Source organism: Alosa pseudoharengus, unplaced genomic scaffold (genome assembly GCF_046254945.1).
Source record: "Alosa pseudoharengus isolate Yale_2024_CS ecotype anadromous, Long Island Sound unplaced genomic scaffold, YU_APseudo_1.1 YU_APseudo_1.1_scf_14, whole genome shotgun sequence".
In the NCBI taxonomy this organism is placed as follows: Eukaryota; Metazoa; Chordata; class Actinopteri; order Clupeiformes; family Clupeidae; genus Alosa; species Alosa pseudoharengus.
This window is the reverse complement of record NW_027468609.1, coordinates 21,715,374-21,741,454: the sequence shown is the minus strand read 5'-3', so window position 1 is coordinate 21,741,454 and position 26,081 is coordinate 21,715,374. Positions and strand designations below refer to the sequence as shown.

The 26,081-nt window shown below is 42.9% G+C and overlaps 1 protein-coding gene, 2 long non-coding RNA genes and 1 pseudogene across 3 annotated transcripts in view; all 4 read right to left on the bottom strand.

The window, feature by feature from the left end:
* Positions 1-24,934, bottom strand: part of LOC143123054 (uncharacterized) — a 79,872-nt gene extending 54,938 nt beyond the window's left edge. The window contains exons 1-4 of the long non-coding RNA XR_012986785.1: positions 24,344-24,934; positions 15,326-15,368; positions 15,118-15,153; positions 14,921-14,953 (exon numbers count right to left, since the gene is read on the bottom strand). This is a non-coding gene — a long non-coding RNA (uncharacterized LOC143123054). The remainder of the gene's footprint in view (positions 1-14,920; positions 14,954-15,117; positions 15,154-15,325; positions 15,369-24,343) is intronic.
* The window catches only part of LOC143123546 (myosin heavy chain, fast skeletal muscle-like), a 245,337-nt pseudogene that overhangs the window by 169,869 nt on the left and 49,387 nt on the right, over positions 1-26,081 (bottom strand).
* The window catches only part of LOC143123485 (myosin heavy chain, fast skeletal muscle-like), a 201,065-nt gene that overhangs the window by 127,536 nt on the left and 47,448 nt on the right, over positions 1-26,081 (bottom strand). The gene's annotated exons all lie outside the window — the stretch shown is intronic.
* On the bottom strand, positions 780-1,492 carry LOC143123055 (uncharacterized). Its single transcript, XR_012986786.1, has 4 exons — positions 1,444-1,492; positions 1,245-1,283; positions 1,027-1,072; positions 780-866 (listed from the first exon to the last, which is right to left on the bottom strand). It is a non-coding gene; the product is annotated as an uncharacterized LOC143123055 (long non-coding RNA).

The following is a 26,081-nucleotide window of genomic DNA, read 5'->3' as shown; positions in this document are numbered from 1 at the left end:
ATTTGTTGCAAATCTCCCGACCGCTATGTCGACCCGAGACCGCAAGACCAAGACAATGAGACCAAGACAAGACCGAGGGATCCGAGACCAAGACAAGACCAAGACCAAAGACGGTCGAGACTGTGACAAGACCGAGACCACGTAAAAGTGCGTGAGACCGTTCTCGAGACCGTTCTCGAGACATCCAACTCTACTGTCTAGCTTTCTCCTCTTAGAGCAATCGATGATTTGAAAATAACTTACTTATCGTTAACTTTAGATATCCATCTAATTGTTTCTCGTCCCGTCTCCTCTCGCTCGTTTCAGGCTATCAGTCTCTTCTCCATACCCAGATAGCACATTAATTTTGGCCCAAATTTGGCCCAAAACTGGCTTGGCATTTTGGCAGAGTTTTGGAGGGATGTACGGCCCATATATGGCCCAAATTAGGCAAGCCAGAATCAAAACAAAAGGAGGCCAAAACTCACCCAAAACCAATTGTGGCATTCCAAAATATGGCCATAACCATCCCAAAGAGAGCCCAAAATCCAGCCAAAAAGTAGCCAAAACTGACCCAAATTGAGGCCATAAGTATGCCAAATGATTGCATCTACATTGAAACTCCACTTGAAAATCTTTACATTTATTTAATTTTGCATTTTGCAATATGTCTACATTAGTTTTATACATTAATTGTTATGTCCTAGTGCACTAGGCTCATACTGTTAAATTAGCCTATATGTCAAAAGATATTTTTACAACAAAAAAAACCCACAAAGATTAAATGCATTTCATTGGGATTTGTATTTATTAAGTCATATCAGCATACTTATTACTGTAAACGGGTCGACTGTTGGCAGAGCAAACAGAATTTCTTCTCACAGCATCTGAAATTGACAACATACACACAAAGACAAAAGAAACACAATTACTAAATCTACTCTTTAAATAGCCTTGGAAATTGTTTAGTGAAGTTTAATTCAGATGCAGTCATTGAGTGTAGGGTAAAAATGAGGCTGTATTAGGCCTACAGTGATTGAAACTTACCCATTACTATTGCCTTAAGGTGCAGCTCCACTGAATGCCTTATGCACTGAAAACAGAAGAGAAGAAAGGGAAATAAGTGGATGTGTTCATTGATATAAGTCTGTCTGTGTTTTAAAAAAGTTGGCCACCTGCAGAGCATATAGGTTAACATGTTAACTAGCTACTTAGCTAGCTATATTAGGGCAAAATGAGGCTTTATTGCCATGATAAAAACTTACCCATTTATACTGCTTGCTGCAGATTTTCTCTCACAGCATCTGAAATTGACAACATAAACACAAAGACAAAAGAAACACAATTACTAAATCTACTCTTTAAATAGCCTTGGAAATTGTTTAGTGAAGTTTAATTCAGATACAGTCATTGAGTGTAGGGTAAAAATGAGGCTGTATTAGGCCTACAGTGATTGAAACTTACCCATTACTATTGCCTTAAAGGGGTGGTTCAGGATTTTGGACATAAGACCTCGGGCCCTATCATGACATTCTAAAGTGCATCGTCACTCGTCAAAAGTCTATTCAAATTTAGTAGGATGTCCAGTTCACATTGGGAGGGGTTTCGTTCTCAAAAGTGGAGCGCATGGCGTAACAAGGTGTTCCTGGGTCTTTTAATCAGTCATATGGGTGTGTTTGGGGCGTAACATCATTTTAAACCAATGAGAATAACACCTGTCATTCCCTTTAACGGCGCAACGCGCGATATGTCAAATAAATGCATCGGTATTTTGGCATTCAAAGGCGCATTTGAAGGAGGCTGCTTGCGAGACCGTATGGAATAGTCATTCTTAAACCATGCTTTACTAAAACCTAGCATATCCTTCACGCATTTGCACTCGTCTATTATTTGAACTCATTGACAAAGTGAAACTAACTTCACCAAGGAGTCAGTCAACGACAAGACAGTTATATGCAGTTACTTTCACTATTGACTGACAATGGGTTACCATCGAAAACATAGGCTGGAAAAAGCAACACTTACCCTAATGTTGCTCAAATGACTGAATAAAACAACATTTATCCTGCAGAGGAGTTGCTTATATCTCGTGACAGTGTCTTCAGCTGTGCTCCATACGTGTCTCGCCTCTCCCCTAATCACTTTTAACCGTCATTACCAATTTGCAAATGATGGTGAATAACTACTCATCATGAGATGTACAGTATTTCGTAATATCTTTATTCTAATTATGTTTCCCATTGTAATCGTGCAATTTGTAATGCTTTGCATGGACGTGCGCTGGTGTGCGTTCTTGAATGATAGAAGGATGGTGCGTGCACCTGCCAATATGACTGTTGACATGCGCTCTTAAAATAGCATATGAACAACTCGCCATTGACTTCTGACCAGGTTTAGGTGGTGTATGATAGCGATTTTTAGACAATGCGACTAAAAAATACCTGACACATCACCTACATCTAATGTTATATTCTTCTATTCTTTTCCCGAACTTCCATGAGCTTCAGTGTTTAGTCTATCCATTGCCTTTATAACACCCTCAATGTCTTCATCTGTTCCAGGGATGTACGTACAAAATGAGTCTATCCCCATTGTCTTGTTCTCTACTACCATCCTACGAAGTCCTCTGTAGTGGCTGGTCTGTCATTAGGAAGGTCAAAAGAGTACCAGATTCCCCAGTCGATTGCGTCCCTCTACTGGTGCAGCAGCGGCGGTGTTGTCACTTTCCCTCCTTCTTCTGGTCCCGTCGCTTCTTTGGTGTAGCCATCATTGTAGGGGGTTTTGGAGTCGACTGTACAGCCAGCTGCAGTGACTTCTAGAGGGCTCGTTACAGGGATGGCTGTCTCTCAGGGCAGCTGGCATGGTCTCAGATACCTGGGGTTCGGAAGTGGCCTCAGTTCTGGGTGGAAGTGTCCGCCTCCTCCCGTTTGGGCCTGGCTCGACCCCATCATCAACAGCACCTGCAGGAACAGATAGGGGAGAGAAAACACCATGCCCCCTAGGCACATCACGCCTAGGGCCAGTATCAGGAGCTGGCAGTATCCTCCTTGCCATACCCCTACTCGTACTTGATTCTCCCCCGGATTCCCCACCACCATCATCCACCCCAGGGGAGTCTGGTGGGGGTCCCGGCGGTCCTTGGTTCCCCTGATCATCATCTGGCTCCTCCGTTCTTCTTTGTGACACCGCCCTGAATGGGTCCTTCTTCGGACCCCCTCTCCAATCTCCTTTCTCTTCTTCCGCTCATTGAAAATTGCCCTGTGAACTTGGGAAAGTTGTTTAGTATAACTGCTCACTTTCTGCTCCAATAGTTCTAGCGAGGGTTTCCGTCACTAATTCACAGAGTAGGAATCACTCTTCCAGTCACCATTTCATGCGGCGTTAGGTGCATGGTGCGATTTTTTTCACATTATCATTAATGCAAGTGGCAATGCATCTACCCAATTTAGATTTGGCAAATTTGGATCTGCGCTCAAGCTCTACCATTATTACTGCTAATTATTTCTGGAATTCCGAATCTGGGGATCACTTCTTGCCAGAAAATGAATCACAGTCTTTTCATCCTGTCCCCTGCTTGGTCAGGCTTCCACCCACCTTGAGTATCGACATACTATCACTAGAACATGTTTGTATGAATTGACTGTTTTTCCCATGTCAATGTAATCCATTACTAGATGTTTGAATGGACCTTCTGGGAGTGGAATGTGTCCCAGGGGTCTTGGCCCTATGTTTGTATGCCTTTCCTTGAGTTGCTTATTGCACAAATGTGACCTCAGCACATAAGCAATGCGATCCTGAAGCAATGGTGCCCAGAATCCTCTGTCAAGAATCTGCTGCCTCACATCCTCCCTTGCACTGTGAGAAACACAATGTGCCTGATCTATTAGGAGATCGAGGAGCCAATTTTGGGGCCACCATCCGAGTTTGACCTGTTGAACAGCACTCTATGTGGTTCATTCTCCTGAGGGGGTTTTGTGACGGCATTAAGCTTTCTTGCCTCTAAGGCAGCTTCCTTTGCTACCTCATCTGCCTTAACATGACCTATGGTAATGCCCCTTACATTGTGCTTTGCATTTGCATATAGCTAGCCTTTTTGGTCGCATTATGGCAGCTAATAATAACTGAATTTCTGAATAAAATCTGAGGCTTTTTTGAAGCCTCTTTGCCTCCACTGTGCGCCATGCACATGGCAAACATTGTGAGTGTATGCACTGTTAATATATATGGTTGCCTCATGGCCTTCCGCTATTTTTTTTTTTTTTTTTTTTTTTTACAATGTTTGCACTACACTGAACCCTGTGTGTGTTTTGTTGTCATAATTATGACTACAGCATCTACAAAGTATGTTATCCCATCCCCCAGTAGCTCACTCTCTTGATGCTCCCTAAGCTTACAGAAGGCTACTGAGTCTGCTACACAGTTGTGTTGTAGTTGTGTGGTACACCCTCATAGTCGAGGGTAACAAGATCTGCTAGTTTTCCTGCTGTGTCACATGTCCTTAAGCTGACATCAGGGCAAAGGGACAGATTGTAATATCTGAGCTGTCTCTGGGGTGTCAGGCAGAACTTTCCTTGTTCAACTAACTGGGCTATTGCACGACTGGTGTGTATGATCACTGACCATCCCATGGTAATGCTGGAGGCCCTGACATATGCTGAATACACTGCCTCAAGTCCCTGAAAGCATGGTGGATAACCCTGAGCCACTGCCTCCAGTTAAGAGCTATAGTACGCAATTGCTTGTTTGCTTCTCCCATGACACTGTGTCTGCGATAATTAGCTGTCATGTATGCGTTCTTTCCCTCCCCTTTCTTCACTGACACATACAGGTGGAATGGTTTTCCATAGTCCGGCAGTGCAAGAGCATGTGCTTGCTGCAGTTCTCCCTTGATGCGCTCAAATGCTTCATTTCCGTCCATTGTCCAGGTGAGGCGGTTTTTCAGATTGTTGGTTTCTGCATTCATGATCATAGCTCGGAGTGGGGCTATGTTCTGTTCATAGCACTCTACCCAGTCACTACTGAATCCTTTGAGGCCACTGAACGACATCATCTGTTTTACCGTGGTTGGTCTTGGTTCCTTTGTGATTGCCTCAATATGCTCTGGGGCAATTCCCTTGTGTCCACCTAAATAGATCACCTTGGGCTGGGCAAATTGCAGTTTTTTCTTGACACTTTGTACCCCCCTTCGGCCAGAACGGTTAACACATGGACTGTGTCCTTTTTCACACGTTTCTCTGTCCAGGGCACATATCAAAACGTCATTGAAATATTGCAGGATCGTGCTCTGACACGTGATGCGCTTTAGGTTATTAGCTTTTCAATTTGAGGTCCTTAGGCAAACGATTGTATTGATACGTTTTTTCCCAAATATTGGAATGCAAAAAGTTCCTCGCTCGCTGGCACCACTCTAATGGAGAAGTAAGCTTGCGTTAAATCTATGACGGAAAACGTGGTAGCGTCAGACGGGATGTATGTCAGTAACACGTTAGCATGTGGTATGTCTGCCGGATAGTCCTCAATGCATGCATTTACCGGCCTGAGATCTTGGATCATTCTCCATCTCACTCCATCTACCTTTCGTATAGAGAAAATAGGCGTGTTGCACCTTGCGCTTGGGACTTCTTCTAGGACTCTTGCTTGCAGAAGGTCTTCAATCATTTCCTTAATTCCTTCAACTGCTTCTGCTGAGAGTGGGTATTGTGGCTGGAATGGCAACGTTACTCCTGGTTTCAATTTTACTTCCATGGGGCTTGCTGACTTAACCAGTCCTATGTCTCCATCTCCTTGGAACCACACCACGGATGGTTCTTGTGTTAATATTCTTTCCACGTGTTTCTCATCCGTTTCCGTTGCCTCCTGCAGCATCATCATTTTCCAGGCTGCTTGTTTTGGCTCCACAAGCATCTCTTCTGCTTCACGATCCATGCATTGTATCACATATATCTGTCCCCGTCTGGGTCAAACCTGCTGAAGGACACATTATTCTTTTTTGTCCCAGCATCGCTACCCTATTCCTGCCATCAGGCCATGCATGCAATAGGGATTGCCATATAGACAGGGTTTGACATACGGTATATTGAGGGCTTCTTCCAGGGCTGTTTCTTGACTTTAGCCTTTTTTCTGGGTTTAAGTCTGAGGCGTGTGCCGTCGGCGGTGCATCAGTCTCTTTAAAACGTCATGACAGGTGCTGCATGTATGTGTCCCAGTCCATATCATTGCTGTCAAAAGGTTTGTGTCGCGTTTTGTCCCAGCATTGTTGTCCTGCTCCTGGGAACAGCTTGTATAACCGAATGCATCCATAGGGGCATCCTTTTGGCATAAGGTATGCCCCTCTGTTCCTGGAGTCCTGCATTCATGAGCTCGATTATTTGTGGGACGCCCCATACGGTGATTGGGTTGCTTAGCGTTATTCTGTACATTGGACCGTCTTCTGGGTCAGTGGCTATTTGGACCCAATCATTTGTTGTCCCCTTCCATTTGGCACATCGAGCCTTGAGCATCACTGGGCCCATCTCTCTTGCTCTGTGTCCTTCTGCCACTTTTAACGTGATGTGGGGCATTGTTCCAGGCATGTCAAAGTGTATTCCCATATTCCCTCCTTCCATGAACTTTACGTCAGCGGCTACTCCTTCTTTAGCCACTATTACTGCGTGTATGTCCAGTGGAATGTGTTTCCAGCCTCCCACTTCTCTGTTCCACTTTTCCTCTCTTTCTTCATTTGGCGTCTGGTCAAACTTAATTGTGCAGTGAAAGGGACATCTTGGTGCTCGTAGATGGCCATGGAGGTTGCTTATTTGGTCTGCAAGTTTGTTGTATAGCTCTTGTTCCAGGTCTGGTTCCAACTGACCGATCCAGTAAACTTGCTGGACGTGGTTTTGTGGGGGGCCATGTGTCATCATATCCATCTGGGTTGCTAACATCTGCACTCTTGACGGGGAGCATTCAAATTGGAGTCTTAGATTGCACAACAAGTCCCGCCCCAGCAGGTTGACAGGCGTGTGTCCGCTATTAACACTGGTATCCTAATTTCCTTGTCTTCTATTTGAATTGATACTGGGGCTGTTATTGGAATAAGCTGCGTTTTTTCCCGCGAAACCCACCGTCTTCCTAAATTTTCCTGAAGACCTGGGGAGGTGCTGGGCATCTTTTGGGTGAAGACAAGTGTACGCTGCTCCCATGTCCACTAAACATTTAACCTCTCTGCCCTGTATTAGAACCTGCAGCATCGGTTTTGCATCAGCTCCCCTCATCAGGGTGGGGAACTGACCCTCCCCTGGTTTTTCCGGGCCTTGTCAATTGTAGGCTCCCTCATAGGGGGAGACCTGGGCAGATTTAGTCTGCCCCTGCGGCGGGCCTCCCCTATAATGGGTCACTTGGTTGCCAGACTGGGCTTGGCCTTGTGACAGAGCTCCTCCATATTGAGGGACACTCTGTCGTATCTGCCCTTGTGGTGGTGGTGCTGGTCCCCCTTGGTTGCCTTGTCTACCAGTTCTAGTCAGGCAGTCCCTGGAGATGTGTCCTACTCCTCTGCACACCCAGCACTGGAAGCTACCTGGTCCTTGATTTGTTGAGTACGTTGTCGTTCTCTTCCATAGCCTCCTCTTCCTGGCCCAAATCCCCCTCCGTGGGGCCCACCTCGGCCTTTGTTCTGTGGGTACCATTGTTGTCTCTGTTGTTGTATAGGCCCATACATCACTGGTTGAAATGTCACTGGTGGCATTTGTTGTGGCTGTATCATCCCCTGTTGCTGTATCACTGGTGCCGTCGCAGGCTGCTGTACCATTGGTGTTGCCACAGGCTGCTGTACCATTTGTGTTGATTGTTGCTGTGGGGCAAGAGCCTGGCCCCCTAGCACCGGGTCTGCGGCCAGCATCATTGGGGCTTGGGTAGCGACCTTTTTTGCGCTTTTTGTCTCTTGGAACTGCATTTGAGTGAGTTTTCGCAAGACCTCGTTTTCTTGTTGTTCCTTTTTATCTTCTCCTTGCCTGTGGAGTGTTACGTAGTGTGCCACTGCTAGTCTGAACTCATCTTTAGTCATGCAACCCAAGCGCCAGTCATTTTCTAACTGTGCCTTTACTGGTCTCGGCAGGGTGTCCATAACGGCCTGTCTGAATTGTATTGTGGATGCATATGATTCCTCTGGTCGTTGTTCCATCCTGGCTGTCCAGTCTTTGGCTGCCCTCTCCACAAAAGCTGCGGGATTGTCATCATCTTTAAGCTTCTCTACGTAGACGGCCGTGGGGCTGTACTGGTTTGGGTAGGCTGCCCTCAAGGCCTTCCATATTCGGGGTCGATAGCTATCAAAGTCCTTTGCATCCAGGCTGCTGTCTGCCATCAGATACCCTAATTTCTCCCTCTCTAACACCACTTCCGTCTCAGATTTTCCCAGTAACAAACTGAGCACATATTTTATGTCCCCTACTGTCAAGGTTCGTCCTTGTGTCTGGTTTTTTATCGTTGAAATCCATCTACCTCCTCCCTCGTGTAACACTGGGAGCCTTGCCAAGAGACCGTTCACGTCCGAGTGAGTCCACGGCTGGTAGTATGATTTTTTCTCTTTTATTATTATTGGTGCCATGACATGTGTTTCTTCATCTGAATCTTCATGGGCCTCTCTTTTGCATTCTCTCTCGTTCCTTTCTAATCCGTTCTTTTTTTCTTTTTCTCTTCTTTTTTCTATCTTCTCCAGCTCTCTTTTGTTTTCTTTCAAACTCCTTTTTACTTCTCTTTCAATCTCATTTAGCCCTTTTTTCATTCCTCTCCGAATTTCCTCCAGGCCTTTCTCGACACCTTTCTTTACTCTGCTTATCCCCAAGAGTCCTGTGGTGATCATACTGGGTGGAATCATTACTGAGAGCAGCGTCATTCCTTTTCCACTGCATTCCTTCTTTCGGCCCTGGTGGGATCGTACTCCTTTTGTACCTTTAAACTGTTTTATTTATTTTTTTTATTTTTTATTATTTATTTTTTTTATTTTTTTTTATTTTTTTGCACCCTCCACAGATTGCCCCCCGTTTCAGTAGTTTTGGTTGTGTTTTCTGTGTCTGGTCCTGCTCCATTGTTCGCCCTTGCTCCTGATTTATTTCTGCGATGTAATGGGCTCCGTCATGCTCTATATCCAGGTCGTCCTCCTCCTCACTAGGCCCTTCGCTGTCGTTTGTGTCCCACTCTGATTCGGACTCTTCTACGCGGAATTTTACTAAGCACTCCTCTTCTTGGCTTTCGTTTCTAATATTTTGGACACACTCATATATTTTCTCCAGTTTCATTAGTTCTCCCTTTCCGCTCTTCCAATTTAGTCCTTTCAGCTGCTAGGCTAATTAGCCTTTCCTCCTCTATTTCTTCCCTTCTTGTACACCTCCAATGCTTCTCCTTCTCTTGTTCCAGAAGCTCTGCCTTCTCCCTTTCTTCTTCATGCTTCTCCTCAAGGCTCATCTCCTCTATGACTCCTTCTAATTTCTCCCTCTGTTCTTACATGAGCTTCAAGAAGTTGACCTTGTATTTCTGGTGCTTTTCAGATTCCCACATGCTTACTCTTTCTTATATCCATTTCATAGCCTCTCCCATTTTCTCCCAAGCTCTGGCTACCAGTTCTTCTTTTCCTTGCTCATTGCCTTCTGTCTTTGTCAGTTTATATATAAGTCGTTTTGCTTCAAGTGCTTTCCTCTCGCTCCAGCGCTCAAGTTGTATCTCAGCTTCTCTTTGAATGGCTGCAACCTGCTCTTCCTCCATCATTCTCTGATGCTCCTGGATCATCCCTCTGTTTTGTTCGTGATCTCTTATTTTCTATCCCTGTGTTTTTATTATGTTCCTGTCCTTTGGGAGTACTGGTGTGGGTTAATCCTTCTCCCCAATCATGCTGCAGCCTTTACAGAGCACACCTATGGTTTGTTGCCTCCTCGTCTTCACTTTGAAGTGCTTCTTCCCACCTTTTGGCCACTTCTGTTTCGGTCCTCTGTATCCTTCCCGAACTCTTTTGGTCTATCTCCGTTTCCCTCAATGCCCCTCCGGTCTCTTCACTTCTCGGGGAAAGCTCAGGGGCCCCAGGGCTGAAGAGGGGCGCTGTTGGTCTTGGTGATGCTCCTGACGGGGAGTCCTGTTGCCTCTCCATTATTTTCTTTATTTCTTCCCACACCTCCATGCGATCTCCTCCCATTGTGACTTCTCTCAACACTAGGGCCGCTTGGATTGCAGGGCCCGGTGATCCTTCTTTCTGTTGGCCCATTTCCTTTGTATCTTCTTTCAGTTATGGTATCTCGGGATACAGTCTGTCCCTTTCTCCATATGGAGGTGGGCGTAGTTCCTCCATAGGCAGGGCCCTTGGATCTGGAGCCTGGTTCGGGGATGCTTGCCTTTGTTGACTTGTCTTCATTTTTCCCTCTTCTTGCTTTTTCTTTATGGTTGTTGTTAGGGGCGACACCCTATCCCAGTCACCCTTCTCCTTCCTTTTCTGCTCGGCTATTTTCATGAAAACTTCCAAGGTCAATAGTTCTTCTTCTCTTTTCTTTTGTCTTGCGGGCCTCTTGTCATGATTTTTATGGTTCAGGACCTTCTCCTGCATTTGGGCTATTGTGCTTAAATCAAATGTTCCATTGTATGCCCAGGGGGTGTGGTGCGTCCGTGTCCTTTCTTCCCATTTCTTGCTGACCTCCTTGATTCTATCTCTGGCAATCCTGTTCTCTTTCAAGACTTCCTCCAATGGTGTCATCTTCTCCCGTCGCCATTATTCACAACCCTTCTCCCTCCTGTGGGTTTAGTCTTTTGAATAGTTGTGGTCTTTCAAGTGAATGTTCTGAACCTCCTCGTTGATATATAACAGATCCTCTTCCGAGTCGTCGTCTTCCCGGTGCACCTGGCGTTGGTTTTGGTCTTCTATATTACTAGATTGTTCCCACTCCAGGTACCAACCCAGTTCCCAGTCTCGGAGGTGTGCCTCTTGTTCGTCGAAGCTAGGTATGATGCACACTGGCTGGTTATCTTCTGGTGTATATGGGCGTAGGTCACCGACTGTGTATAGTATGGCGTCACTCAAGTCTCCCCAAGTTTCACAGTGAGCTGGAAACAGCACTCTTTGTCCTGGAACCGCTGCCCCCTATTTGTCTGTGGTGCTTACGCCCTCCTTTTGGGTGTTCGGTGATTTTAACCACCCACTCTTCCTCTGACTTTTCACTATTATGTGCGTCTCCAGCTATTGCTCGGGTTTGTGGCCACTCCTGATTCTCCTGCAAATGCGTGCCAGGGTATATGTCACCAAGTGTATAAATTACTACTTCAACAAGGCCCCACCACTCTCTACAGTATGTTGGGAATTGCAACCTCTTGCCTTGGAATTCCACGTGTTGTCCAGTGTCAAAGTTTATATAATACCCCTCTTCTCTATGCTGGGTAATGTTTATGGTCCAGATCACTTCATGTCCTCATTGTGCCATATATCCCTGTAGTTTGCTTGTTGCTTGTTAGATAAGTTGTTTGGCTTTTTTTTCTGATTCCGTGTGTTAATATGGGAAACGGTTATAGGCCACTGCTATCTTAATTACTATGTGGTTGTTCCCTTTCTCTTCCCTGTGTTATGAATAGTCCTAACCTATCTACTTCCAATGTGATGTACCCTACTCTGACTGTTGTCTCAACCCTGTGTTAGTAGCTTGATCCTCTGTTCTCTGGTGATGTTAGTTATTTTTCTAATTTACAATTAACAGAAACAATTTTGTTCTTACTTCTTATTTCACTTAATCCAAGTTTTAGCTGTTCCTGTGTGTGTGAGAATGCTGCTCTGGCCTACCTGTGTGTGTAAGACTTCTTATCTCTTGTCTCTTCTGAGCAGTCAGCCAGGTCTGGGCAGTGAGCCAAGGTCTTCTGCTGAGTGTGGCCCCCACCTGTGGGCTTAATGTCTGTGGCAAATATTACTTCATACAATTATTTCTCTTTCTTTATTTTATTTACTTATTTCAGTTTTACACAAGTTATCAACTTTTAACAGGTTACTCTCTAGTTCTTCATTAATGTGGGTGCATTGCTCTATTGAGGTGTATACATAAACCTTCTAACAGTGTTCTTACTATTTTCTTATCGATGTGAATATATTGCTCTACTAACGTGTATACATGAATCTTCTAACAGTGTTATAACTATATTTCTTTATTGTTGTGAGTATATTGTTCTACAAAAGTGTATACATTTTGCCATGTGCATCACAACCTTTTGATTTTGTTTTATATGTGACAACATTTATTATAGCAAGGCACACTGTAAGATTTTATAGTGATGTTTCTTCTAAGTTTGAACCTAGTGTGAGCCTTCCACGTTTCCTTACAGGGGGAGAATTTCTTACAAACCTATGTCTCCCAATCACTTCCCACTGTGAGCTCCGATTTCGTCTTCCAAAACCTCTGTACTCTGCTCTGCCTCCTTACCTTCTTCTCTGTCCTTCTCTGGGTGTAAGGAGGACTTAGAGGAGCTGTAGGGAAAAAGGCCTTCCTCATTACTCAGAGGCTCAGGCGTCTCTGTTGAGAGGCATGTGAATACTTTTATCAAAGCATTTATGTCCAACGTATGTATCCTGTGCAAATCCTTGATCGATCAGTATCCCAATTGCTATCTGTAATGATCCACTTTTATCCCGATCTCCTTCAACCGACCCTCTCTCTGTCCCTCGGCGATCTCCTCAATCACAAGTGTAGGTCTGTGTGCTCCCGGCACCTATTGTAGGCCCATGCTCACACACACTCAGTAGTTTCACATAACAAATAAACATTTTAAAACTTTGTTCTGAGGGGTGCTATCTGTCTGATTATCACTGGCTCGGATTTTGTGCCCAAGTGATATTCAGCTCATGTTATTCTATTCTAAAATGTTTCTATCTGTCTGCATATCGCTGGCTCATCTGTTTGTCCAGCGATATCAGCTCATTTCAGTCTATTTCTAAAATGTTTCTATCTGTCTGCATATCACTGGCTAATATTTTGTCCAGTGATAGCAGCTCATTCCAGTCTATTCTAAAGTGTATCTATCTGTCTGATATTTTCTGGCTCATCTGTTTGTCCAGCGATATCAGCTCATTTCAGTCTATTTCTAAAATGTTTCTATCTGTCTGCATATCACTGGCTAATATTTTGTCCAGTGATAGCAGCTCATTCCAGTGTATTCTAAAGTGTTTCTTTCAGTCTGTATATCGCTGGCTAATATTTCGTCCAGTGATGTCAGCTCATTCCAGTCTATTCTTAAATATTTCTATCTGTCTGTATATCGCTGGCTAATATTTTGTCCAGTGATGTCAGCTCATTCCAGTCTATTCTTAAATATTTCTATCTGTCTAAAATATCACTATTATATAGTATATTATCTATTATATATTTTTCCTTTCCCCACTAGCCAACTTAACTACTGCAAGGTCAATTTACGGCCTTGTTGCCTCTTATTCTCCCTCTACTCTGCAGCGCAGAGGGAGTAGTATCACACACACAAAGCAGAAGGAAAAAAGAAAAACACACACACACCACCAAAAAAAAAAAACTTACAGTTTAGCTGTGCTATCTGCTCCCTTCAACCTTAAACAGGATTCAGAATAACCCTATTCTGACTTCTCTACCATATAGAGGAATACCATAACATTATAAACACATCAGTCGCACTGTCTGTTCGCTTTGACCTTCAAAGATTTCAGAATACTCTCATTATTCTGACTTCTCTATCGCATAGAGTAAAATACCATATTATCATAAAACACAAAAAATACCTTACAGATCAGTCGCACTGTCTGTTCCCTTTGACCTTCAAAGGTTTCAGAATAACCCTATTCTGACTTCTCTATCGCAAAGAGGAATACCATATATCATAAATCACAAAAAATACCTTACAGATCAGTCGCACTGTCTGTTCCCTTTGACCTTCAAAGGCTTCAGAATACTCTCATTATTCTGACTTCTCTATCGCATAAAGAAAAATACCATATTATCATAAAACGCATGCGCTTTTAAAGACCAACAGTGTAACTCAATCTCCCTCCTATGTCTCCACTATTCTTTTGAGGATTCAGTAAACAATTTAGTCCCAGGCTACCCACAAGTCACAACAGCCTGGCTCCCCCTAATGTAAGCAAAATTGCCTACCTTTTGGGCCCTTGGGGAAACGGCTGCCGTGACCTGCTTCACCCGGGGCAGAACTGCTTTCCTGATGAATCCTGTGTCAAATCTCGGTAGAACCTCCAGATCTGTCGTGGAAAAACCGGTCCACTTCCGAATCCAATGAACAATTTATCACTTAACTACTTACTAATTAGCACTCTGGAACAAAGCGTCCGAAGGAGACAATGCAGACAGGAGATCTCTGAAGACTGTTGATCTTTATTCACCGTATTGCAGTGATAGTCCAGCCTAAACGATGTCCAGACCAGGTGTCAAGCAATAGGGTGATGTGAGATGTCATCAGCTGGCGCCCCCGATGAGATCTGAAATCAAAATGGCTGCGGCCTCTTTTATACTCCTTAACCTTGAAGTTGGGCCTTCTCGCCTCCCTCGAAAGACACCTGTTGGCCTATCAGCATCCACCAAGGTTACGACTATTTTTCGAACCCATTGTCTCATCATGCATAAAGTCCAGTTGTAACAGGGCTTCTTATCTTGCCACCTGTTACTTGGCCTTGCTGTTACCACCATTACATCATCCAATTACATCATCCTCTCGCTCTCGGCCATCTAGTTCACTGTGAACTCCTTCACCTCGACCATCTAGCCAGGTGTCACTGTGAACTCCTTCACCCCACTCCTTGACTGCTGGTCTGGTCTGTTTAAGATGTGTACAGGCCTTGAAGTCTCATAATAATTGCAGTAATATCAAAGTTTATAAAAACCATACATGCATCCGTTAAGTCATAGAAATCCACCACACTAGCTATTTAGCTAGCTATATTAGGGCAAAATTAAGCTTTATTGTTGAAACTTACCCATTTATACCGCTTGCTGCAGATTTCTAGCATCTGAAATTGACAACATACCGGTACACACAAAGATAGAATAAACACAATTACTAAATCTACTCTTTAAATAGCCTAGGAAATTGTTTAGTGAAGTTTAATTCAGATGCAGGACATTAGGTGTAGGGTAATGAGGCTGTATTAGGCCTACAGTGATTGAAACTTACCCCATTAAGGTGCAGCTCCACTGAATGCCTTATGCACTAAAAACAGAAGAGAAAAAAGGGAAATAAGTGGATGTGTTCATTGATATAAGTCTGTCTGTGTTTTAAAAAAGTTTACCACCTGCAGAGCATTTAGGTTAACATGTTAACTAGCTACTAAGCTAGCTATATTAGGGCAAAATGAGGCTTTATTGCCATGATAAAAACTTACCCATTTATACTGCTTGCTGCAGCTCCACTGAATGTCTTATGCACTGAAAACAGAACAGAAAAAAGGGAAACTAGATGTACCGCAGAGCGGTACAAAATATGACCGCCGCCCAGTCCAGCACATTTTTTCCACAAAAATAAATCACGCTGAAAGGCCTATATGATTCTAACTGTCTCACTAAATTGCATTATCCACACGTACTCAATTCTCACTGATATCTGCTAGACAACAAGTACCAAAACATGATTAGTTCATAGATTTCACATGTAAAATTCATTTTATACAACCCCACCTCCATCTTGCCTGTTCATAATTCTGAGAAATTCTTGAATTGTGTGCATGTTCATGTTTATGTTATGTGTGTGTGTGTGTGTGTGTGTGTGTGCGTGCTTGTGTGTGTGCCTGCTAAGGGTGTCACGATTTCGATTTTATTTCGAAATCGATCGAAATTACATCTCAATCTCGAACTTCGAACTTAAAAGTAGAATCGACGATGCAGCCACACCCCCAATGTCACGTCCAGCATGTATGACAAGACGCACAAACACACATGCACGTGCTGAACTGCAGCGTCAACACTCCTCTAATTTTAAGCTGCAGCCAGTTAAAATATAGGCCTACACATCAACCTACCGAAATCAAAGCCCCTCTTGCTACTTTGAAATCACCGGTGTGGAAGTATTCGTTCATTCACGTCAATTAAAACTAACTTAGCCTACTCAACTTAGCAAGTGAAAAGATGGTCTAATTACAGTCCAAAGTTACTTTAAGGCTTAAAATGCACATTTATAAGTACATATTCCATGAACACTAACCTTGGGTCTCTTCGGAGTGTGCTGAAATAATGAAATTAACATTCTGTGTTGTTTCATTTTACCATGTTCACGTCTCTGTTTTAGCCTAATGTTAGTTCTGTTTACATTACAACCTCGCGGTTGGAACGGTTTCAAAGCGGTTTCAAAATAAAAGCCCCCCGAAAAAGAAAAGGCCAAAAAGAGTAAATAACATATAAGGAATGCATTAATAGTAATATTTTAAAAAGATCGAAAATCGAATCGAATCGTGACTTTAAAATCGAAAATTACATCGAATCGAGGATTTGGAGAATCGTGACACCCCTAGTGCCTGCGTATGTGCCTGTGCAAGCGTACATATGTCTACTGTGTGAGTATGTGTCATACGTATGATTACTGTGAATGTATGTGTGTGTGTGTGTATCTGTTTGTGCACATGTGTGTACATGAAATGGGTTAACATGACCCCTGGAGGTAACCTGGCCCTAGCCAGATGAATGTCGTTCCGCTTAGCTCCGCCTAGCTTCACTCACATCCATCTGGAACCTCTTCCATTGAGAGTGATTTCTCCAACCAACTTTATGGTTTAGCCAATCAGGACGCAGGGCGGGAGTTTCATAGATGTGACATAGCGTAGAAGCGACTGTGAGACTGTTATCAGCGTCACGGGTTGGCTTCGATGAGAGTGGTTGAAGTAGCACGTCAATAGATGACGGACAAGTGGCTTATTCAATCATATGCAAGCATTTTTTGATTAGGTCCAGCCTTCTGAAGCAACACTTCAATGGATCGGTTCCAGATGGATGAGTGGAGCTTGGCGGAGCGAAATTCATCTGGCTAGGGCCAGGTTACCCTGGAGGCAAACATATGGAAAAAAATGGTCATCCTAGTCCCTACAGTTCTCAAGATATTCACAGAGAACTGTGTCTGCCCTACCCTCCTTTCGGGGGGTCCAGTCCAGCGGGGGGGCTACAGATCAAAACAAAAAACGACGGTTCCATGCTATCCATGTGGGGTTACATGCCCACCAAGTTTTGTGTACCCCGGTCTTTCAGTGTCCCGGGAATCATTGTTGGTGTACGTCACTAAATGTACAAATAAATTATTTTACTGTAAGGCCCCCCATGAACGAAAGTACACAAAACTTGGCATGCATTCGGAGGGTGTCATAATGATCCTACACTTTTAATTTTGTGCAGTTTTGACCTTGTCAGCCAGAGATATTGTGATGAAAACACCTAATTTTTTGCTTTTTAATTTTTAACTAGGTGGCGCTATACATGAAATAAGTGGTAATGGGATGGGTTGACATGCCCCCTTAAGACCAACATACATAAAAAAGGTGGACCTCCTAGGCCCTACGGTTATCGAGATAGATTTCACATGTAAAATTCATTTTATACAACCCCACCTCCATCTTGCCTGTTCATAATTCTGAGAAATTCTTGAATTGTGTGCATGTGTGCATGTTCATGTTTATGTTATGTGTGTGTGTGTGTGTGTGTGTGTGTGTGTGCGTGCGTGCTTGTGTGTGTGCCTGCGTATGTGCCTGTGCAAGCGTACATATGTCTACTGTGTGAGTATGTGTCATACGTATGATTACTGTGAATGTATGTGTGTGTGTGTGTATCTGTTTGTGCACATGTGTGTACATGAAATGGGTTAACATGACCCCTGGAGGCAAACATATGGAAAAAAATGGTCATCCTAGTCCCTACAGTTCTCAAGATATTCACAGAGAACTGTGTCTGCCCTACCCTCCTTTCGGGGGGTCCAGTCCAGCGGGGGGGCTACAGATCAAAACGAAAAACGACGGTTCCATGCTATCCATGTGGGGTTACATGCCCACCAAGTTTTGTGTACCCCGGTCTTTCAGTGTCCCGGGAATCATTGTTGGTGTACGTCACTAAATGTACAAATAAATTATTTTATTGTAAGGCCCCCCATGAACGAAAGTACACAAAACTTGGCATGCATTCGGAGGGTGTCATAATGATCCTACACTTTTAATTTTGTGCAGTTTTGACCTTGTCAGCCAGAGATATTGTGATGAAAACACCTAATTTTTTGCTTTTTAATTTTTAACTAGGTGGCGCTATACATGAAATAAGTGGTAATGGGATGGGTTGACATGCCCCCTTAAGACCAACATACATAAAAAAGGTGGACCTCCTAGGCCCTACGGTTATCGAGATAGATTTCACATGTAAAATTCATTTTATACAACCCCACCTCCATCTTGCCTGTTCATAATTCTGAGAAATTCTTGAATTGTGTGCATGTGTGCATGTTCATGTTTATGTTATGTGTGTGTGTGTGCTTGTGTGTGTGCCTGCGTATGTGCCTGTGCAAGCGTACATATGTCTACTGTGTGAGTATGTGTCATACGTATGATTACTGTGAATGTATGTGTGTGTGTGTGTATCTGTTTGTGCACATGTGTGTACATGAAATGGGTTAACATGACCCCTTGAGATCAACATACAAAAAAAAAATGGTCCTCCTAAACCCTACGGTTTTCGAGATATTCACAGAAAACTGTGTCTGCCCTACCCTCCTTTCGGGGGGTCCAGTCCAGCGGGGGGGCTACAGATCAAAACGAAAAACGATGGTTCCATGCTATCCATGTGGGGTTACATGCCCACCAAGTTTCGTGTACCCCGGTCTTTCAGTGTCCCGGGAATCATTGACAGAAATTTGGGCATGCGAAAAAGAAAAAAAGAAAAAAAAAAAATCTGACTAAACCTATATGACCGCCGCTTTGCTGCGCGGCGGTCATAATAATTGGATGTGCAATATTGGATGTGTTCAGTGATTTAAGTTTGCCTGTGTTTCACAAGTTTGCCTTTAGATTAACAAGCTAACGTTAAATAGCTACTTAGCCAGTAGGCTACGTTACAAATACTGTAATAAAAAGACGTGTTGTCGATAAATAACGTTTGCATAGTGGGCTGTTACAAAGCTATTCACCAAAACGAAGCTAGTCATATCTGTTATAGAGCTATGTAGAACCACGACTATATTTGTATACAATTCAGACGTTTATTTAAAGACAGGAAAATGTTCTTACCGTCTGTGATAGTGCTGGAGTTAGTGAAGTACCTATGTGAAGTACTAGACGTCTCTTCTAGAGAAAATTCCCGGTCTTTGATCAGTCTTCTGGCAAACCACAAGGACGCCAAAACGCACCTGCATACGTCAGTAAACCGTCCCGCCAGGGGCATAGCCAGGATTATTTTATAGGGGGGGCCAGCTGGGTCCAGACTTTTTATTGGGGTGGCACTTGGGAATCAAAACTACTATTTGAAAACTACTCAAAAAGTTTTCAAGATTAGGATAGCCTATTTTAATAATAGCAATAAATTGTGCAAAGCCAACACTGATACACAGGTCAGTTTGTTGGCCACTCCAACATATTTTCCATAAATAGGTCAATGCCAATAAAAAATATTATGATAATGCACCTTACTTAATCAGTTTTATTCAAATGATGTTAACTCAAAGAACAATAATAAATACTACAAATATTGTATGTATATATTTGATCTCATACTGATGGCCAAACTATTTATATTTCTGATATCCACTCCAAGTACTTGGCTGTAAGTAACATGGCTCTGAAGTAAGAAATTAATCCTTAGAACCCTAGACTGTTTTAAGGGCTTTTTCACTACCTTAGAAACATTTATCCTGGTCAATGTAAGTGCCATACACACATGCTATATTGTTTTTTAACAGAGTCTAGGCTACCCAGATCTGCCACTATTTCATGTATTAATACTTGCATTGATTTCATTTTGATTTTTAAATAATAAAAATACAAATAGTGTATTATAAAAATTCTTATATTTTGACATGTATCTCACCACTGCAGGCTGGCACATGTGTGCATAGGGCAGACTGTTCTGAATCTGGCAATAGCATTGCCATGGTGGAGGGATTCTCTGGGGATGAGCAAATGTGAAAAACATGTTGTGTGTGCCTTATGGAAATAAATGCCTTTTTTTTATTTAGCCCTATGGCTACTCTATTTTTGGCCATTCTCACTACATTTAGTTATAAGCAGTTATCCTGGTCATTGTAAGTGCCATTGACACAGTAATGAAAAATGCCCTTTCTGCGCTCCGTATCTGTGACACGAACTGATCTGACCTGACTGAACCCGAGTTTGCATGTTCTGTGTGTACACTCATGATGATCCTAAAACAACTTTTTACTGCATTGTCATGAACAAAGTGAAGGCAAAAAGGTGTTTCTTTGTCGAATAAATTGGGATGCAATGTCTCGAATCGCATGCCATGCAGGAATTCGCTAGGATCTCAAAACCGGATTATGAACATGCTTTGCCATAGAGAAACACATGATAGCGTTGGATTATGAACATGCTTTGCCACCACAACACACAAAAATGTGGGGTAAGTCGAGCTATATGAAGTTATTATTTTGATGTCATTTCGTCTGTTTTATAACCCAGACCGATGCACTTGGTACCAATAGATAGCCCTGTGTCTCCTCTTTCTTCTGATATGCTTGCCATATCTATGCGATCACGGGTTCGCAAGTAATTCAAACGAGAGTAATGGGGGCGCAGGTGAACTGTAAATATGAATCAATTTTATTTAATTACATGATATTTATTTTTATTTTCATACTTGATCGCACAGGCAAGTGTTTAGTCTCGTTGGAAAGCCCCACTTCTGCTCTGTCACGCAATTAAGGTTGCTATGAACAGTTTCGGAGCAATGTAACAAAGAATTCAGGCAAAGCAGCCTGCCTCTGCCTGACCAGCTATGGCAAAAACCACACGCAGTCAGCAAATTATGTATTTATAAAGTAGCCTAGGCTAGGCCCTATTAGCCTACCTGGAGCCATCTGGAGATATGTGCCTAATATGCTTGCATTTCACCCGAATTTTATCGAAATATTCTTGTGACAGCATTCCCGCGGGCATCCGATTATTTTTGATCAGCCCCACACATCAATGTCAGAGCCTAGGCTACCTAACAAGGACAGCCCAACGCTGCTCACTTGGCTATGATTCGTGACACATTCTAACATCTTATTAGCATTAATGTTCCAACTCATCAACTTACCTGTTACTGAGGTTAAGTAGTAGGCTAGCCTAGTCTACTGTCAAGTGTTTTTAACAGATGACTTGAATTGTCCCGCTGCTGCTGCTGCTGCACTAGGCCTACTCACGATCTGATCACAACTGTGGGCTACACTTCCTGACTGGGCCAATGGTCGTAGATAGAGTGCAGTAATTGGTTCAGTCCCTGCTTTGCAAAGTGTTGTCGAAAACGGCAGCAATTCTTTTTTTTTTACTTTTCACTGAACGGAGCTGGGGGGGCCAGCAGGGTGGCCAAGCTTTGACCAGTGGTGGCCGCGGCCCCCCCTGGCCACCACGTAGCTCCGCCCCTGATTATGCGTGACACAGTCTCAATTTGCGGGACGCATGAATATGGCTTCAAACGCTGTGTGCGCATGCGCTACGCGGGACGGGTGGTCACCCTATTGAGTGTCCCAGTGACGCCACTTCCGTTTGCCTCCATGGGACCTATCTTTCAAAAAATTTTGAACGCCAGTCTATGGCGAAAAATTAATTATTTTCTGGTCCCGGTTGACTTGTGCCTTGAATTACCCATATGATGTTTGTCAATTTTAAAGACAATTTTTCATGTAAAGACATTTGCAGTTTGTTTCGTAACTATTGCCAATGGCGTAGGTTTGGTCTGAGCTTTGGTGGGGACACCACAACCCCCCCCCCCTGAAAAAAAGCCACTCAACTCTTTCACCAGCCACTATAGATATATAAAATGATTAAAATGTGCTACTGTCCAACTACTATCCATGATTAAAATGTGCTACTATCCAACTTGATCTAACTATACTGTGTAGCCTACATATACTGATTTTGATATGTACAGATATGTAGGCTATGTTTAACATTTATTTTCTATTTGGTCTGTTATGAAATCATGCATTGACCCATTTAAGCACAACTCAGTTTTAAGAAACTTAAATACATGCAATGCATGCTTAGCATTTTGTGAAAAGAAATCATTAAGGCTACATTGACAAACTCTTAACCGTGAGCTGCCTGTATATTCTCTGATTCTGATATTTACAGATATCTAGGCGATGTAAGCACAACTCAGTTTTAAGAAATGCTTAAAGCCGAAAAACCATGTTGATTTTGCTACAATTTATTTCAAAACCGAATTACTCTGGAACAATACACGGGAATGCATTACACCTTTGTGTTCGGTAAGGTCTGCTGTTTATTCTGATATATGGTTTGTCATGTGTTGCGTGAAGAGTGTGTAGGCCTACGATATTCCACCAAGACGAATGGATGTGGAGATGTGCGCAGAGAATAATTATTAAATCTCTTGAAGTTATTTTTCTCGCGAACTGTATCACAGCAAATAATGGCTAGCTAGCACCGTTTAAAAGCTGAGAAAAGGCTCTTTCATGTGACACATGTGTGATGAGTAGCCTACCTCTCGAGGAGTTCAACTGAGAAGAATGTGTGAATTTGGACGCACTTCATATGCCTTGTAGTGAAGTGAAGCTGAAGCGATGCGCCATGCTGCGCAGGAGACTGCGGCTCACTGGTAGTTATTATATAGGTAACTTCAAATCAGCGCGATTTACCCTTATAGGCTACTGCACATTACAAGATCTGTACGAGATGATCCGTAGCACTGAAGTGAGAAATGATTTAACTCTTTGTGTAGCGCATGCGAGCGCTTTTTTCCCCATTTCGACCTGAATATTGGTGGGGACATTTCAGTTGTTATTTGACATTGGTGTGGACACGTCCTTCGGTCCCCACGCAAATCTACGCCCCTGACTATTGCATTACAACATTATGAAAGATCGTAATTCCAACGACTACAAACCCATCAGTCGCGCTACGTTAGAATGCTAGCTCATTCACAGCCACACTAGATTGTACAAGCATAGCTTCTACCAGCAACAGGTCTTAATTGGGCTTTCCTTGCCGATGAAAATACCATGAGTCAGAGGATTAAACACATCAGGTAAGTTGTATTCGTCCATAGACTGTACATTAGATACTGTTAAGTGACATAGCAGGCAGCAAGATGCAGCCGTTAACTAGCATAACAGCTAATCTTATCGTTTCATTATGTTGGTGACGTACATCGTTCGAGACGAGAGATGTAGTCCACTGAGCGGATTTGCACAAAACCAACATCAATTTTGAAGTCTATCGAACAACAGTACTTTCTTGACGTGAAAAATTATCTTTTAAATTCACATACATCATATGTGAAATTCGTGGCACAATTCAAACTGGACCAAAAAATAATTGTTATCTCTCCATTAACTCCCGTTCATATTTTTTTGAAAGATAGGTCCCTTGTAGCGGAAGTAAAACGGAAGTCACTGGGACACTCTATAGTAGGCTAACAACAGTAAGTAGGCCTAGCTAACTGCCAGCAATCAGCATAGAAAGGTAGCTTATTTCACATGTTAGACTTATGTATAATATGATATAGCATTGACGGTCCTAAACCCTCCTAAAACCCATTGCGCTGTCGCACTTGTCAAAGTTTGTCAGTGACGTCGGCGGCAGCGTTTGATTGATTGATTAGTTCACTTTTTCAACATTATTGGTTCCCTGGAGATGTGACGGGTGAGGACAGGTGTAACTCGAACTGTTTAAATATATTTTCATGATTTGATGTAGCCTAGGCTACCTAATATTTGAGGCATATTGAAACAATAATAGGCTATTTTATAATAGGTCTACTTGAAATACATTTATTTTTATTCATATACATTTCATCTTATTCTATAAACCGTTCAGATGTAGGCTATGTGGCTTGAATGAATGCAATGTCTATTTGTTTGTTACAAATAAAACTCCAGCAGTTCATAACTAGCCTATTGTAGCTTATTTTAAAATGAAAACATGGGTAAATCATCATGAATTTCAATTATTTGGCTATGACTTGACTTGACTTGCTTGACCCTAGCTATGACTTGACTTGACTTGCTTGACCCAAGCTATGACTTGACTTGACTTGCTTGATTGTCACAAAAAATGTCTTGGACTTGCTTGAGACTTGAAGGTTAAGACTTGAGACTTGCTTATAACTTGCACATGTGTGACTTACTCCCACCTCTGACACACACACACACACACACACACAAACACACAGAGGGAGAGGGGGGCACTAAATAATAAAGATACCTTGTATAAAAGCGAATATCCTTGTCGGATCCGGCGATGCGTTGGATTCCAAAAGTAGACCGCAGCTGCAGAGACTCTAGCTGGTGTTGGAGTTCCTCAACCTTCTTCCTGAGTTTTTCGTTTTCTCTCGTCAGCTCATAAACTACCACGGAGGTGTTGGGAGTGACACAGTAGTCGTGGTCGGTAACACAGTAGTCGTGGTCAGACGTCCATAGCCTGAACATTATCCTCTTCTTCAGACATGTCCACCGGGAGTAACTCTGGGGTCGGAGGTCTCGGGCGACGTTGCCAGACATTGAGCCTGGGTGCCGGAAGAGAACATTTGTTCCAGGCGAACAGACATGGGACTGCGCCCTTCTTTAAATGTCTCGGTCCCACAAAATCCTCAGGTAGAAAATGAACACTGCAAACTCGAGTACCGTCAGTCGGGGAGAAGTTCTCCTGCCGAATCTTTGCTGTCCACACAAACTTCACCTCAGTGAAGAGAAGTCTTCTTAACTTGGTGCTGAAGTTTCAAACGCTTACCGGCTATAACACCAAAAAGACTCATGTCAGTGGCTACGCTGGACAGTCGTGAGGTAAACTACTAGAGAGCGCTATTGCCGGAAGTAGGAAGCCCAGCAAATTCCAAAAGTAGAAAAAAAGTTTTGCGAGATCTCGCAATTTTTTTTGCAAAATCACGCAAAAGTACATCGTTTTTTTTTTCTTCATGTTTTTTTTCCATGACTTTTTTTTTGTTTTAACCCATGTTTTTTTCCTCATGTCACCCGGAGGGCTCCGTAGAAAACTGTTCTGTGGTCAGACGAATCAAAATTTGAAGTTCTTTTCGGAAAGAACGCCGTGTCATCCGGACTAAAGAGGAGAAGGACAACCCAAGTTGTTATTAGCGCTCAGTTCAGAAGCCTGCATCTCTGATGGTATGGGGCTGCATTAGTGCGTGTGGCATGGGCAGCTTACACATCTGGAAAGACACCATCAATGTTGAAAGGTATATTCAGGTTCTAGAGGAACATATGCTCCCATCCAGACGACGTCTCTTTCAGGGAAGACCTTGCATTTTCCAACAAGACAATGCCAAACCACATACTGCATCAATTACATCATGGCTGCGCAGAAGAAGGGTCCGGGTACTGAACTGGCCAGCCTGCAGTCCAGATCTTTCACCCATAGAAAACATTTGGCGCATCATAAAACGGAAGATACGACAAAGAAGACCTAAGACAGTTGAGCAACTAGAATCTTATATTAGACAAGAATGGGACAACTAGTCTCCTCAGTCCCCAGACGTTTACAGACTATTGTAAAGAGAAGAAGGGATGCCTCACAGTGGTAAACATGGCCTTGTCCCAACTTTTTTGAGATGTGTTGTTGCCATGAAATTTAAAATCACCTTATCTTTCTCTTTAAATTATACATTTTCTCAGTTTAAACATTTGATATGTTATCTATGTTCTATTCTGAATAAAATATGGACTTTTGAAACATCCACATCATTGCATTCCGTTATTATTTACAATTTGTACCTTGTCCCAACTTTTTTGGAATTGGGTTGTACTTTGTTCCTTTTTGTGTGTTTGTAATTGAGTGTGTGCAGAGTGTGTGGTTGTTTTTGTGTATATGTGTTTTGTGTGTGTGTTTTGTGTTTGTGTGCATGTATGTGTGTGTGCATGTGTAGTGTGTGTGTGTGTATTTTTATGTGTGTCTTTATGTATGTGTACATAAATAAAGCAAATCAGGG